The 16,975-nt window shown below is 40.8% G+C and overlaps 1 protein-coding gene across 5 annotated transcripts in view; it reads left to right on the top strand.

Annotated features, from left to right (window-relative positions):
* b3gat1b (beta-1,3-glucuronyltransferase 1 (glucuronosyltransferase P) b) overlaps positions 1-16,975 on the top strand; it is a 59,753-nt gene that overhangs the window by 11,756 nt on the left and 31,022 nt on the right. For 3 of the 5 annotated variants that reach the window (XM_012921946.3, XM_004561616.3, XM_012921945.3), the window contains exon 1: positions 5,495-5,660. The exons of the other annotated variants lie outside the window; for them this stretch is intronic. The gene's annotated coding sequence lies outside the window, so the exon portion shown is untranslated. Of the gene's footprint in view, positions 1-5,494; positions 5,661-16,975 lie in introns of those variants that run through there. 5 annotated transcript variants of the gene reach the window in all.

Here is a 16,975-nt window from a genome sequence, read left to right as displayed (position 1 = left end):
CTGAGCCTGAATACTGCTGCCTTATATCTTCAGAATGAATAATTTTCATATTTAAGCTTGCCAATGAAAAGGATAAATGATAATTCAGCATCAGTTGTTTGACCTGAAATAACAATCTAACTTTAATCTTCATGTTATAGTGTTTCAACCTTATTCTCAAAATGAACAATACATTTTTATTTCTTAATGTGGTCCTAATACTCCATCACACTCTTAGGAAAGCTTTCTCGTAATTCCTTAAAGCAGACTTCAGGAATAGTTCTCCAGGCTTGTTGAAGGACATTCAAAGCTGGTCTTTGTGCCAGTCTATCAAGATGATCCCACGCTGCTTCAGTAATGTGGAGGCACTGACATCCATCCATGTTTTTGCTGCATTTGGATTGTGTTTCGTGCTAAAAAATGAAATTGATGCCAATCAGATTTTTTCCGAATGGTATTGTATAGCAGATATTGTCTTCATTTAAATTTGATCTATATTGACTAGGTCGCCAACACAACTGGCTGACATGCAGCCCCAAATATGACCAAACTTCAACCATGTTTGACAGATACGCTCACTGTTGTACCTCCTCTTTATATGCTGATGACAATTTGAACTAAATTTCAAATTAAGATTCATCACTCCATAAGATCGGTTTTCATTTCAGTTCTCGTATAAACTAGCATACGTCATGCTTTTCTCCTGGTTTCCCTTCTTTAAGAATGGCTTCTTGAAAGCCGAGAACTGAGAGTATTTCTGATCAGGCTTCAGTAAACAGTAGATATATCAATTGAAAATCCAGATGTATGTAGATATGACTTTCAGATACTGTTCATCAGCTATTGATAGTTAAACTTGCCAACTGACCACCACTTGTCCGGTTTCCTTGAATTTTTTAGGGACACCCTGCTAAACCTTTGACTAATTGCTCTTTGGGAATCACCTTAGTGGTGCCACGATACAATTTTTGTCAAGTGCGTGCAGGCAGGAATGGTGGACCCAAAGTGCAGACTAGGGCTGGGCTATATCATACCGTTCATGGTAATACCGGTGTAATGTTGGTCAACGATAGGAAAATGAAATATGGCGATAGCATATGGGTAAAACGCGCATGCGCAGTGCCTTTGCTTTCATACGCACATGGCGGCGACGCAGAATGAGAAGAGCGAAAGTGGATCGTTGAATGAAACAATGAACCAGAACTGGTTTGTAAAAATGCTGCAGCTTCACTGGTGGAACTGGTTTAGCTTTCGTCCGTCAGATACACAACAAAGCACTATTTTTGGTAGCGCATGCTAGCGGGCCGTCGTTATTACCGTGTTGTTTGGAAAATACGGCGCACTTAAAATCAATCCTTTGATTTTTCTGAAAGTCGACAGAGCCCCTTATAATCCCGTGTGCCTTATGTATGAACTCTGGTCGTGTTTACTGACCTCGAAACGATTTTATGTGCACGGCGCTCGAAAATCTGTCAAATGTTTCAGTACAACTTTGCTAAGCTACGAAGCCGCACCGCTTGATGGATTGTCGGAGCGTTACGGCTATCGTAGGCGGAGCCTCGCGGAGTGATACGTACTGTACTTCAACATAATCTGTCACGATCTGGTACAGGGATTCAAACGCAGAGCGGTAAGGTATCTCCAAGGTGTAGTTTATTTACAGTGCCAGTGCAATATATGTACAGTGAAGGGATCCAAAACTCCGGGGGAATCACAGGGTAACTCGCTCACGTCTTCTTCGCTCACACTCACACACGTTCCCGCAGCAGGGAGGTCGCAGGTCCCGGGGGGGGAAGATCTGAGGCAGACGAGAAGGCAGGTCACCAACTAATCACAAATCACGAATATGAAGCACAAGAGCTGTGAGAACACTAACGTTAGGGGTACAATCATCCAGCGACGAGAGGATCTGTGTTCCAGCCTCAAATAGTGCTCCCGGTGATGATGGGTGAGTGTTGTCAGGTGTGTGTGTGGGCCAAGGGTGGGAGCCCACAGTGAGCTCCGCCCAGGCAGAGAGGGAGAGAACAGAAACAGCAATTGTAGCCTTGTGGGGCCGACCGGGCAGGCACGGAGACCATGACATAATATTACCGTATTGTGTGTGTATAACCCCTTTTTAAGTTTTGTGGATGTTATACATGGTTATGCTGAGGATATGTCGGCCAGTTTCCACTGGAAATGCCTTTTGGTTAAACTGTCAGCGAGGAATTTGCATTTGCACTGTTACATTTTTATATAACTTTAATGCACATAAAAAACAGCTGCTTGTTTAAGTGAAAATACATTGATGGGGTTTTTTGCACTAATAAAGTTGTGGAGTTGTAAAGTATTTTGTCTAGTGTCAATTATATCGTTATCGCAAATTTTCAAACGTATATCGTGATAAATACTTTTGGTCATATCGCCCTGCTCTAGTGCAGACTCACGGAAACAAAATGACAAAACACAAGTCCACAAGAAGCCGAGGAGCTCAAGAAAACCAAAAGTCCGTGAAGAGCACTGAAACTCAAAAAACTGTCCATAAAGCTCTCCGGGGATTGCCCGGAGCAACACAGGCGAGGCAAATCCGGGATTTTTACAAACCAATTCTGGTTCATCAGTTACATTTAACGATCCGCTTACGCTCTTCTCATTCTGCGTCACCGCTATGTGCGTATGTAAACAAAGGCACTGCGCATGCGCGTTTTACCCATATTCTATTGCAATATTTCATTTTCCTATCGTTGCCCAAAATTACACCGGTATTACCATGAACGGTATGATATAGCCCAGCCCTAATGCAAACTGGGGGAGCTAGGGATCGAACCACCAACCTTCTGATCAGCAACTAACCTGCTCTACGTCCTGAGTTACAGCCAGCCAGGTTGTGGACCAGACGACGGCGTGGCAGCAGCAGGACCAGATGAGGCAGGACCAGACTTAATTGATTAGTCTCTGATTGATTTAATGTTCATGTAATCCAAACATACAGTGTCTGAGTTTGTTGGTTCGGGCAGAACTGAATCCCGAGAGGAAAACAGTCTGATTCACAGTGAATGAAATGTCAGAAGGTTCGGGACCGGGATGCTCAAGCGGAACATTCAGCAAACAGTCACTCTTACTCACCGATGAAGTTAGCTCAGCAGCCCTGGAGTGACAGCGGCGTGAGCGACGCCTTCCCTTGTGGAAGGGGGAGGCGGCGAGAGAGAGGACGGACCAGTTCGCAAGTCATCCAGCGGATTGAGCTGCGACTGCTCCAGTTGATCGGGCTGCAAATCCTCCGGCTCCTCACACTGAAGCGGTTAACCTCCAGCAGAAACGCCGTCCTGCTGTGGCAAACGCAGCTGCTTCACAGAGAACTCTGTCTGGTGCTGCTGTGTTGGCGTGGAAAGAAAGATAGCTAGCTCACTGGCTCTTACGTGCTCCCTCCATGCAGCTATGGTGCTGCTCAGTTTAGTGTTCAAGGAGAATTGATGAAGCCGGGGTTGTTCTTAATCATTGCGTCCACTGCGCTCAGTCCCACAGACATAGCCTGTAAGCTATCGGCCTGAGAGATGCGGTCCAGCAAATTAACCAACCTCTCCATTTCGGAATCAACCTCAGAGGCGGAACAATCTGCGGGGTCCATGTTCTGGTCATGATCTTATGTCAAGTGCAGGTGAACTTAAATACAGCTTTAATGCTGGACGGCAAAACAGAAAACTGGCTGCATTAGAATACAAAATAAACAGAACACACAGTACAGAATGAGGGTAGATCGCGACACTGACACAGAGAAACACAAGGCTAAAATACACAGAGGGAGCTTTCTGGGAATGAGAGACAGAAGCGAAACACAGCTGGGACAAATCATACATGACGAGACCAAAGGGAAGCAAAACTCAATACATTAACCCAGACTTTCAAAGTAAACCAGGAAACATAACAGACTGAACTTGTATACATAGACTCACAGGCAGACACTGAAACCATAGACACTACAAAGGGAACACGGAAATCACAACCAAAACCTAAGAATTAATAAAGAAATATATTTAAAAACAAAATACTGGGTCAGCGACTCAGGCACCCCAACAATTTTACCCCTGTGAATCTGTGTCTTTGACCTTTTTTCTTAAACTGATGTGAACAAATGCTGGGTGTAACTCAGTTAAATTTAATAAATTCTGTTTTCATGGATGCCTGGATGTTAAAGCAGCAACACTGATCATTTTATTAAAGATGAAAGAATTTAGCCAGTGTTTAACTCTCAGTGATGCCGCAGTGTTCGTTTGACTTTGGGACCTGAAGGTCGATGGAGTTTAGGACCCAGATTACTCAGCGAGGCTCCATCACGCAGTGCCACCAAAGTCGTACTAAAACATTTGACAGATTTTTGAGCGCCGTGTAGCACATAAAATCAGTTTGAGGTCAGTAAGCACAACCAGAATTTATACATAAGGCGCACCGGATTATAAGGCAAACTGTCGATTTTTGAGAAGATTAAAGGATTTTAAGTGCGCCTTATTGTGCGGAAAATACGGTACTAAGGTTTTCAGCATCTCTGCCATGGCATCAGACTACACAGGCCCCCCTTCCCAAGTTCATCAGTGAGTCCTGATCGCCTAAGGCACTGTCACAGGTTTATCAGTTGGACCAATACCTCTGTTTACTTGTAAACAGACCTAACTGTTGTTGATGATGTCTGTTGATTTAAAATTAGCTTTTGCCTTTTATTTAAATGCAGTTGTCCATAATGAGTGGTTTTCACAAAGTACATGGCAGCTCCTGGTATCTTCCAATTTTAAGGCTGAACTAGTAAGTTTTTTTCCTCTTGGCTAATTGCATCTGTGGTTTTACTGATATTGCCTGAATGTGGCTTTACATCTGGGATTTTACCAATGTCATGTTTCCCCATACATTTTCTTCCCATAGTGTATGTGTAGACAAACGTGTATGACTGCAGTGTCCCATGTGTGATGTCAAAAGACTTACGCAGGCTTGAAGTTAGAGTCTCTTGTCTAAACCACCTGCTGTAAGCACCATCAGCCATGTACCAGTCCTCCTTAGTTCCTGATATGAGCGTTCCTCAGATTGTAGGCATATTTTTACCCTATTTCTCTTTAGGAGTTTTCAAGCAAAAAGAGTCTATTCAAAGTGCACTCCTTTCATACGCCTGTCAGGAAATGAAAAGAAATGCCCTTACTGTCTGACTAGTGGGCCATGTGACTAGCTTTTTTTTCTTTTGCCTTAGATAAACAACTCTCAGTTTTTTGAAATCCAGCTTCATCCCCAAGCAAAATTTCCATTTGTGTGGCTGTGACATTTTTTATGTGATTTATTCTATTGTCCCGAATCCCCCGGCCTTTGCTGCCCCTCCACCTCGTCCCCTTGCCATCAGCTTGACAATCCCAGCCTTTGTTTTTGCAATGAGAAGCAGCATTCTTCCAGAGGGATGACCTCCTCTGTCTCTATAGAGGCTGGCACTGGGGACACGACCCTCCCCGATGATTGGATAGCACCCGCCGGATGCTGTGAATGAAATCCACTAGTTGTCACCCCAATGCTGCCCACATGTGCGCCAAACACAAGCTCATTCCCGAGAAAGAGAACTCGAGGGATCCCTCTGTTCATCCCAGCTGATGCTCCCAAGCCTCAGCACCGCTATCAGGACCATTAGCACAGAACACAGGATCCAACTCTGTGGATCATCATTCGTTTCTGTGAGTATCCATTTGATGCTTTTTAACCGTAGTTTTTAACAATATACTTTAGAGTCAGGACTCCAGTGATCATTATATTATTGTTCTTAACAACTGCCAAGCAGGGCAAATTAATTTCTTCCTTTTTAGAAGAAAAGAAAAGAGGAGGTTTTAGCAGCACCATAAGAGGAGGCTGAAATGAAAGGTACTGAAGTGAAAAACTATTTCAGAGAGACTCATCCTTAAAATCCCAAAGCACACTCATTATTAGAATTCCAAGCCAGCAGTACATCAAGGCACCCAGCTCAAGTTTTATACCTCAAACCAGCTGAAAGGGATGAGTGCAAACACAGGAACATCAAAAACCAGAAACAGTAATGCATTAGGCTACCTGCAGCGATGCAGGTATCTGTCATACACGGACACCTGCACAGATCTGGATTCAGGTTATTATGCAGTTATGTGGGTAGGGATAAGTGAATTTACTTTGCAATACCTGTATTGTACTTTTATTAAATACACAGCACATAATAACTGTTGCCGTTATGGCTGTCTGTGTGCCACCTGGCTTGAGGACTGTAGGGTGGGAATAGGAACTGCTTTGTAATGAGGATTTGCCGTGGATACATGGATGCTATAACACAGAGTTAGCTGGGCATTCACAGAAATGCAAAGCTGTGGTCAATGGTGCTATTTATTGAAATTCCATATCATGAGTGTATCTGTGCGACACAGTGCTTGTAAGGCTTGTTACCCTTTAAATTGTGGCTCTTTCATCAGTATGCCTTCAGTGTGTACATGTCACATAGCCCCCAGCAGTGCCTGCCATTTGACTCTCATTAGCACAAACAACATTTGTATGGATTTCCCAGCTGAAACCGAATTTATGTTTCAGGGAGTTTTGATACCAAGAGAGACCTATTTATAGTGTTTATGAGCTCGTCCATACATTTTAAAGACATGGTCAGACACTTTCAATCCTTTTAAGTGCGGCATGAGGCCTGCCTGTCCTCCTTCCACTCATTGCTCTTTAAACCAGTCAGAGTCTATCAATAATGAGCACTGCATTAGAATCATTTGGTTTGATTTGTAGATGTGCGTCTCTTTCCAGCACAGCTTTACTGCCAAGTCCCATTATGTACTTGAATTGATTTACAGCTATTCTATCATTTCTTATAGGTAACGCCATAAAAAAGGCACATTAAAAGAACACAAGAAGATTGCAGTCACATTAAAACACTGGTGCCGTAGTAAATGTGTAGTAGTGGTCAGTTGTGTGTTATATAAACAAACTATCAGCCTGTTGTTGCTGATTGGTGTTCTAACAGGCACAATCATCGGCATGCTTCAGTGCTCGCACACAGTGCTATTGTTCACGGCTGAGCTGAAGAAAATAATACTACATTATGTAGATGGATCAAAAATGAATCATTCCATGAAAGAACCTTCAAATTGTTAAAAAATTGTTTTATGTCTGAGTTTCATGCAATGTTCGTGTGCTGACTCATCTGCCCCCAGCAAAGGTCATTAGCAAGTGGCAGACCCGTGTGCTTAGTGATGTGTATGGACACGGGTGCTGCGCCAAGAGGATTCTGAAAACCAATCAAGAGAGCACTTTCTCAGCTGATGGGATTTAATGAAAAAATCAATTTGAAACAAACACTGCCAGCACGACCCATGTTATTTTATTTTCTCCTTATCCTTCAAAGTGCTTCCAGTAGCGATGGTAGCGGTACTGTCATGAGCCATGTCTTTGATTATGCGCATTTTCATCATGTAAAATTATTCAATAAGAAATATTGTATTTGTCATTTTTTAATGTTTTCTTATCAGTCGCAGTATTGGGTCGATTGCCTGATAGTTTTATAAAGACAGAAATATCATTTGTTTACTCTCTTTTTCCTAAGATAATTTTTATTTGACATTGTTGGCTCTGTTTGTCAGTTGTTGGTGTAAGGAAACAGGAAACAGGGAAAGGGTATGACATGCAACCTGCTGGGAGGAACAGTGAAAGCTGCAGGCACAGCATGGGGTATGTGCCTTATCCGTTAGACCAACGCACACTTTCAGCTATTTGATTTTAATTGCAAATACTTGTAAATACTTAAACGTTGTGGGTTTAACATTAGTAAAGGGACTCAGGCAGCTGGAAACCATATATCTATGTATGGATGGATGTATGGATAGATGAGGTGTTTTGTGATGTTCTCAAATTGATCTCCCTGTTGGAGCTCAGTCTGGGGGAGTTTTTTTTCTCCTCGTCTTTCCTCATGTTGTGCAGTTTCCATTGTTATACCTCTCTGACCTGCCTTCCCCATGTGATGTTTGTGTAATGTATGTATGGTCGGAAGGGTAAGATGGTGCTGGCAAGGCTGGCAGCCTTAACCCAATTTCCCTCGGGATGAATAAAGTATTATCAATCAATTAATCAATCAATAGCCTGGCTGCAATTACACTTTTTCAACTTTATATTTGAGCTTGTAACAGACATTTATGCAATATAATGAAGGAAATGTAGAATAAACATAAAGAATGTTAAATGCTTAAATTCAAAGAGAATTTGAATAGTTTTCTTCAGTCTGTTAGCACAGGCTCTCTCCTGTGAAATGCAACTTTTTTAAAAACCTATATACTAATAGGTAAGTATACATTAATATATAATATATATTAGTGCTGCCAAACAATTAAAGTGTTTAATCAGATTCATCACAGGGTTACTGTGGATTAATTTTGATTAAATATCATGTTTATTCTATATTAATCAGATTTCATTTTGCATGAGCAAACAGACTCGAGAAAAAAGGGAAAATATACGAACTTAATATGTTTATTGAACATTTGGAACATTCATGTTAACAGAAACCTCTGTAAACGTTCATCCTCTCTCTCTGTCACTCCTGGGGAGGCTTCAAGTCCTTGAAACGAGGACCTGTGTAAAGGTTCTCAGTGATGTTAACAGGTCTGCAGTTTGTTGCAATCCCCTCGGCGTCAGTCGATGTGTCCGAGGTCGACTTACTGAGTCCCCGATGCTCCGTGAGGGGTTTGTCGCAATTGTGGTTTGACATATATATATATATATATATATACACAGCAAATCCAGCATGTCCAAATTAACACTGTCGGATTTGATTTCAACACTATTAAAGTGTCTATATGGGTCCACACCAGAGAGTGTTAATTTAACTCTTTTTGGAGAGTTGGTACGTTAACTCTGATTTAGTGTTAAACACCAAATCTGTCTGGAGTTGATAATTTAACACTTGGTGTTAAGAGTTTATATATTAACTCTCAAAGAGTATTTTAGTTTAACTACGTAAGAGTTATCTTCTAATTCATTCTAAAAAGCGGGAATTTTACTGTTCTGAACTTCTAGAAATTTCTTTTGGAAATAAACATTTACTAAAAAGATGCAATGGTTTTTGAAAAACATTTATTCTGAACTGTGCACCACAATTTCAAAACATTTTCTGAAAGATGTAACAGTATACATGTTCTCACTTTCATTAGAATTTTGTTTATCAAAAGGTCTGACATAGGTGAGCTGGTAAATGCAAATAACAGCATTCTCAACACTTATTTCTTCAATACAATATGCATGTCCTTCATTCATCCCTTTGTGGAACTTCAACGCACTTCTGCTCTCCCCCATATTCCATCTTCACAAGCATATCCTGTGCGGAGATCGAATAAAAATTAGTTGACACTAATTAATGGCACAAATAATCCAGTAAACAATTGCAGCACAGTAAAAAAAAAAGGAATCCTCTTTGAGCCAGGTAATACTGAACTAAATGTAAAACTTTTTCATTTTTACCTAAACCGTGTGCACAAAACTCTGGAGGGATCTATGCTAACGTAGAATCCAGTCAGGACGTCTGCTACTGCTGTTTGCTCGTTTTTTTTTATTATGGGCGATCGTTTTCAGGCTTCAAGTAGCACCATTATACCAACATTTCACATTCTACACATTGTTTTAGGTGTATTTGACCAAAGATTTGACTGAAAATTCACATGCAAGCTTTTTTTCAAGGCTGTGGTATTTGCCCGCAAACAATACCTTTCAGCTAGCTAAAACAGAATATTATGCTATCACCGAGCAACATGGCTAATGCCTTTCACACAGCTTTGTCTCAACTCCAAAGAGCCACAGAAGTAAAAGCTCATAATAATAATTGAAACAATCTTTGAAAAAATGACTTACCAAGCATGGCAAACAACTCAAATATGTAGAGCAAAATGTTCCGAAACGGCTTCACTTCAGCTTCGATTGGAGCCGTGCTGGGGGCGGAGTCTGTGAATTTACTCTGTTGGTGTCATAGCCCCTGTAGGAGTTCAGAGTTAAGAGGTCAGGAGTTAATGTTTCCATTGTAACACCTCCAGATTTGACAGAGAAACATATATATATATATATACACACACATATATATATATATATATATATATATATATATATATATATATATATATATATATATATATATATATATAGCTAAACATGGTGAAATGTTCGTGTATTGTAGACCAATAGAAACCAAAGTGTCTCTACTGTAGCGGATTTGTGTGTTTTGCATGATGCCCATGCAAGATTATCGCAGATATAGCAAAAAGTGACGAAAAACTGCAAAAAGTGGAGAAGTTGGGGCAGAGCATCCAGCACGGCAGCCGACCTCACCGGCGCCATTTTGTAATTATGCTTAACTATATGAAGCTTATTAGACATTATGAAATAGATTGTATGTAAAAGCAAATTTTGCCAAAGTGCTTAAAAGAGTTTTTTTCCTTAGCAAATTTTCTACTTAAATTTTGTATTAATTTAACAAATTTTTGGATATCATGTGTGATTTCCATTGCAAATATTAATCAAAGTTATATTTATGGGGCTTGGCAGAAAAAACACTGGAGCGGCGCTGTGATGATATCAAGTACACTGCTGTTCCAACTGCAGAATGATCGCGCTGCGTTCTCCCGTTCACTGAAGTACAGACGAGCAAGGAAGCAGCGGACTTCAGAGTGCTTGAAACACAAAGGCCATGAGACCATACTCTCACAGTCACTGTTCACTCCATGGTGTGTGTGTGTGTGTGTGTGTGTGTGTGAGTGTGTGTGTGTGTGTGTGTGTGTGTGTGTGTGTGTGTGTGTGTGTGAGGGGTGTTTAGCTGCCCTGAATCAGAAACTGCTTGCTGTTTACATAGAGCGTTTATAGATTCACACTGAGTTTATTTTAGGTCTTTTTCTCTCGTTCAGCATTTGTTTCAGTTCTTCTTCATCTTGATGAGCTTCAGCTCCGGATTTTGCATCTTTTTTTTTTCATTTGAAAAATAAAATGTCACTGGCTCTTAGTTTTCACACTTAAGATGGCTGATATTTTTGAAAAGCTTATTCAATTAAATTAAACTTATTCCTCAAGTTCAGCTTTGAATATTTAAAATATTTAATATATATTGCATAATATATCAATATATAACTTCCTCCTCATCTGTTCTGCACAGTCGTTCTACTCTGTATCTATGCAGACTGCTCATGAACCCCATTAGCAGCTCCTTGGTGTTGGTGCTGTTCAGTTCTTATTACTCCAGTCACTGAATTTTGTGATGCTTCAGTTTATATGCTGGCTGTTCTTTCCCACTTTTCTGACAATTTCTCACAGTTGAACAAGTTGTTTAGCGGTAACTTCAGCTTCTTCAGCAGTTTTCAGCTGAAAAAGTTTTATTTTATTATAAATTACTGAATTCACACTGCATTTTCACAGGAAATGGCTATTTTTCTAGTTGAGAAACAGGAACACAATCGTATGAATGCACTTTTGTGTTCCTGTTTCTCTTTATTCTTTAGTATTATTCGTCCTCAAGTAGCTTTCGTATGTTTTGGGCCCTTTAACTACTTCTGCATACTTTTAGCAATTCAAGTTTTACAGTATTTTGCTACTTCTGCTCTTTCTGGTCATATTTTCTGCTATTTCTGACTTTTTATACTTTTTAAAACATTCAGGTTTTTATGGATTTTCTGCCCCCGTTATGGAAAGCTTCCAGAAATCTGTTAAAACGTGGCTGTTTTTTAAACGTCACTATTTCCACATCCTTTCACTTAGAAGCACTATTTAAACTCAAAATGCTCTCAAACCATTTGGTTATTATGGCATAATTCAGCTTTTGCTTATCTTTTACCGTTTTCATAAAATCCCTGCTCAGGTTTTTTGTCGCATCATGATGATTTTTTATAAAACACGTGATTTGCTATGTTTTCTCTGCAGTTAAGCTAGAGTGCACAACTCTCTCTGAATCTGTTCCTCATGTCCAAATAAATTCTTCTTACTCGCTCAATTTTAACTCGTCCAACACAAATTATATACCGAAACATAGGTTTTTATGTTTTGATACATTGATGTGGGAGTTAAAGGGAAGTGATACAAATTTCACTCAAACCAGAGCTGGAAGTCTCTATTTCCAGTCGTCCCATCTCCTAAATGAAGTAGCCACAGTTGTTTTGGTGCGAAAAAGTAAACAAGCTGCTTCTGCTTGGTGGATTCAAATTCAGTAGATTCACACCAACGACTGTATAGAAGGCAGACATTGATTCAGACATGATTGGCATTGAAACACAGAGGCCACACTCTCACAATCACTGTTCACTCCATGGTGCGTGTGTGTGTCCATATTTGTAAACATTGTTTGGTGGAGATGTATACGCGTGTGCGTTTGTGTCAGAGGGGTGTTCACAAGCTGCCACCAATCAGAAACTGCCTGTTTAGAGTTTAGAGATTCAGGCTGAGCTTATTTCAGGCCTTTTTCACTCGTTCAGCACTTGTTTCAGTTCTTCTTCATCTTGATGAGCTTCAGTTCCAGGTTTTGCATCTTTTTGTGTTGTTTTTTTTTGAAAATGTAAATTTCACTAAATGCTCAGTTTAGATACTTTGTTGGCTTTATTTAGCATATTTTTCTCTTTTTTTGTACTCGCAGTTTTCACACTTAAGCTGATATTTTGAAAATCTTTTGCAATTAAGCTCATTCACCAAGTTCAGCTTTGAATATTTCAAATTTTATATATATTGCATAATATAGCAAAATATCAATATATATCTTGGTTAACTTCCTCCTCATCTACTCTGCACAGTGTCTATCTGCTCTCTGTCTATCCAGATTGACCGGCACAGTATTTTAGGTCCTGAACTTCATTAGCAGCTTCTTGGTGTTCGTGCTGTTCAGGAGGAGGCAGTTCTTATTATTCCAGTTATTGCAATTTTTAGCTTAATTTTGTTATGCTTTAGTTTATCTGCTGGCTGCTCTTGTCTGTTTGTCATAATCGGATGTGTGGCAGGGAGATTAGAACCCAAACGCAGGTCTCCAAAAATCACAAGGGTAAGTCCAAAACAGCTTTATTGCTGAGCTCTCCCAAAACACAAGATACAAAAAACTGAAATTCAATTGTAACCTGGAACTACTCGGCTCAAGACACACAGGCACACAGCTAGATGGATGACATGAGCAAGAGCAGAGGGAAATTCAGACAATACGTGAACACAGGATAATGAGGGAACAAATCCAGGTTAATGAGACAATGGAAGCAAAATTGAACATCGTACACATGAGGCAGGAGACTATCAAAGTAAAACAGGAAGTAACAGACACAGGAGCACATTAAGACACACAACTTGACCAGGGAAGACAAAAGCACAAACATGGCAGACAGAGCTGAAAGGCAGACAGAGCCAGGGAGCTAGAGACACGAGCGAACGCTAGAGAACCGAGGACAAGGGAGACAAAGAGACAGAGAGACAGAGACACCAAACTTGACATTCATAAAACAACATCATGGATAACACAGACACATGACAGAAGTGGCAGACAATTAAAATAGCGACAAAACTGACTTCAAAGAGAGACAACAATAACTAACACAGGAAACTAGACATAAGAAGACAGGAAACGCCAATTTAACCACATAATAACAAGCCTGAAAACAACAAATATAAAATACAGAACTATAATATAAGTAAACTAGAAAACTCCTGAGTAGAACTCAAAACCTTAGGTCATAGACGCAGGACCAGGACACTGCTTTTTTTAAAGTTTCTGCTATTTTTTTTTAAATTTCAATAATGTTTTTTAGCTCTGACCACAGCATCTTGTGTCATTTTTAGCTAAATGTCGTGTTTCTTTATCTTATCTGCGGGTGATTCTTTCTTGCCTTTTTAAAGTTGCTGGCAGCAACTGTTGAAATGTTCAACAACATTGCATTCTCCTCAGAGTGACAGAGCATGTTCATTATCTGATCACATGGAGAGACAGAAGAACCCTAAAATTTTAGCACCCAACATTATACAAAGAATGGCTAACATGATAATATTATCCCAAAATGTTGTGTGTGTGTGTGTGTGTGTGTGTGTGTGCGCGTGTGTGTGTGCGTGTGCGTGTGCGTGCGTGCGTGCGTGCGTGCGTGCGTGTGTGTGTGTGTGTGTGCGTGCGTGCGTGCGTGCGTGCGTGCGTGTGTGCGTGCGTGTGTGTGTGTGTGTGTGTGTGTGTGTGTAATTCTGTTTATATGGACGTAGCATTCCCTTATAAACAGTACATTTGCACAATGACTGAAACCAGCCCACTGAATGAACAATGGGCTGTGAGGTCAGTTCCTTGATCATTAATATGCAAATTCTCATGACCATTGATCAACAACCACTGATCAAACACCATTGATCAATGATCAAAGACATTCACAGAGAGTTGGTTAACCCTTTAAAGCCGGTCGGAGCGGACACGCTTCATTTTGCGTAACTATTTTTAAATCCTGGTAGCACTGCAACCACGTAAGCTAGCGCAATAATTTTTTTTGCATATGAAACCGTTAGCTTGTCCTAGGTCACAGTTTGCTTCCACATATAGCTTTGCCAAAACTGCATAAAAAGCACTTGCAGCAACAAAAACATAATATTCCAGAAACACGCTTTGCCGATCCGATCAGCTGTTTGTAACACTTCCTAGATCCATCAGCGTGAACTATCGCATGTCCGGCATGACCTGCCCGAAACCGGAAGTGACGTCATTTTGCGGAAATGTAGTTTTTTACCATCGTGGCCTTGTGAGCCTATACTTGTGTTTTTAAAAGTTATGTTTGACTTTATGACTTTCTGTGTCGTTTCTGGGATGCTGAGGACTCATATTGCACTGCTGGAAATATTTTATTTTGATGCAGATGCTGTTATTTTGCAAATTTGCACTATAATATATTTTTTCGTTTTTCCTGCAGTATATGAAAATTGGTGTATCTCAAAAATAAAACTATGAAGACACTTAAAATAAATTTCCTTTGGTGGGAAACTAGTTTGTGCAACTTTTTTGTATTTACAGTTTTGAGGGATAAGCCTCTTAAATTTCTCTAGCTAGAAATATATGTTAAAAAAACAAAAACGATTTTAAATTTTTTTTGTAGTTTATTGCACTTTTTTGCAATTTATGTAATTACTATGTACTTAATGCAGACATATTATTAAAATTTGGGCTATAATGGTTGTATTGATGTATAGCAACTTGAAATGCTCCAAAAAATGGCTCCACAGCATGTAAAAATATACTATAAGCTCTGGCGGACTTGGTTCTATGGTAGGTCTTAAAGGGTTAATGGCTGCGATCACAGCATTGTAAGATGGCGAAAGATGTACCCTTAGGCCCCCTCCTTCATTCAGAGATGGTCTTTCCTTTTTCATGTACCAAAGTGCAACAGCTCCATAGGCCCTCTCTGATGCATCACAGAATACATGAAGTTGTCCATGTTGTCTATGAGTATTGTCAGGGAATGTGTAGGTGCGGAAGATGAGCAAGTTCCCTCTGTCAGGTCAACCACTGGTCGAGAAAGTGCTGCGGTTTAATCTGGTCATCCCAGCCTAGGTCTTGTTTCCAGAGATCCCGGATAACAATTGTCACACTGGCTAGCGAGTGTCTTATACAGTTTCTTGAGAGTAGGCGCTGTCAGGTTTCCTGGGTCGTTGACCCAGCGTTTTCAGTTTTATCATGTTCAGTTTATTTCCCACATTCAGTTTTCTCACTTCCTGTTTTCTGTGCCAGCATACCGCCTGTGTATTGTGTTCCAGTTATTTCCATGTATCATTAGTCAGACTAAGTTCAGCTGTGTACTCACTGGTCTCCAATCGTCATCATCAGTCAGAGTATTTAAGTCCTCAGTTTCCTTCTGTTCACTGTCGCGTCATTGATGTTATGTTGTTGCTGTTAGGTTGTCCCAGTTCTGTCAGTTCTGTCAGTCAGTCTTTCATTCAGTCAGCCGTCCAGCCAACCAGCCATTTCCTACTTCTGTTCTGTTCACTCTGTCTACAATAAACACCAACCTTCACCCACCTGTGAGTCCAGCGTTTGGGTCCTCCTTCCCTCATCCGCACTGCAACTCCTGACAGACGCAAAGTCACTGGATTGTTGTTTATAGCCCAGTGTGAGACAGTTCCACTGCATGCCAAGGGTTAGCGTTTGAAGGCCACTACTGCTCTTTGACAGCCAGAGGTCACTAGCTGTGGACCTGGCTGCAGGTGGAAGATGTTCAGTGGTAGCGGAAATATTACAGGACCATTGACTTATCTCAAATCCTCCTTCTGCTAACAACTGTTCCAGGCTGTCCACCAAGCACTTGGCCTCTTCTGCTTTGGTCATACATTTTTGTCAACATAAAATGACTCAACTATGTTAGCCAGGTTGGTGGTTACATCCCTGCTCTCCTTGACACGGCGTTGAAAGGCCTATACTGCACAACAAGGGCTGCAATTTCTCCCTAATGTTAATACTTGCCACTCATATACGGATGGCTCCTCTTCTCTGTGCATCTCTTTCCAGAGGAAGCGCAAGAGTGGTCTGTCTTGGGGTGATAGGCGTACTTGGTGGAACATTCCTTTAATTTCGCCACTCACGGCCACAGCGTGCTGGCAAAATAAAATGAGTACACCAAGGAGTGAAGGAACTAGGGCCTTGGTAAAAGCTGGTCATCCAGTGACCGACCATGGTATTGCAATGAACAGTTAAAGACTATCCTGTTCTTACCATTATGCTGCACCATGTGATGTGCAATAAAACACGATTCCTCTGTCTGGCCAGCTTCTTTCAATGAGATCTTGGCTACGTAGTCTTCCTGTTCCAGTTTGTGGATTTCAGAGCAGCAGAAATCTGCCTGGCTGGGGGCCCAAGCAAGCCTACATTCAGTGCCGCAAAGACTAGATATTACAGCTTCCTTTGGGGCATAAAGACTGGTGATGGGTGTCCACTGCAGCAAAGGTCTGGCATAAGATAATGCAAAAGCATCAAAGGCAATTGCATCTCCTATTTTCAGTGCTGGAGTGCTTCAGATTG

This window comes from Maylandia zebra, linkage group LG10 (assembly GCF_041146795.1).
Source record: "Maylandia zebra isolate NMK-2024a linkage group LG10, Mzebra_GT3a, whole genome shotgun sequence".
In the NCBI taxonomy this organism is placed as follows: domain Eukaryota; kingdom Metazoa; phylum Chordata; class Actinopteri; order Cichliformes; family Cichlidae; genus Maylandia; species Maylandia zebra.
The sequence above is the reverse complement of the archived record's forward strand: the minus strand, read 5'-3'. Positions and strand labels throughout refer to the sequence as shown.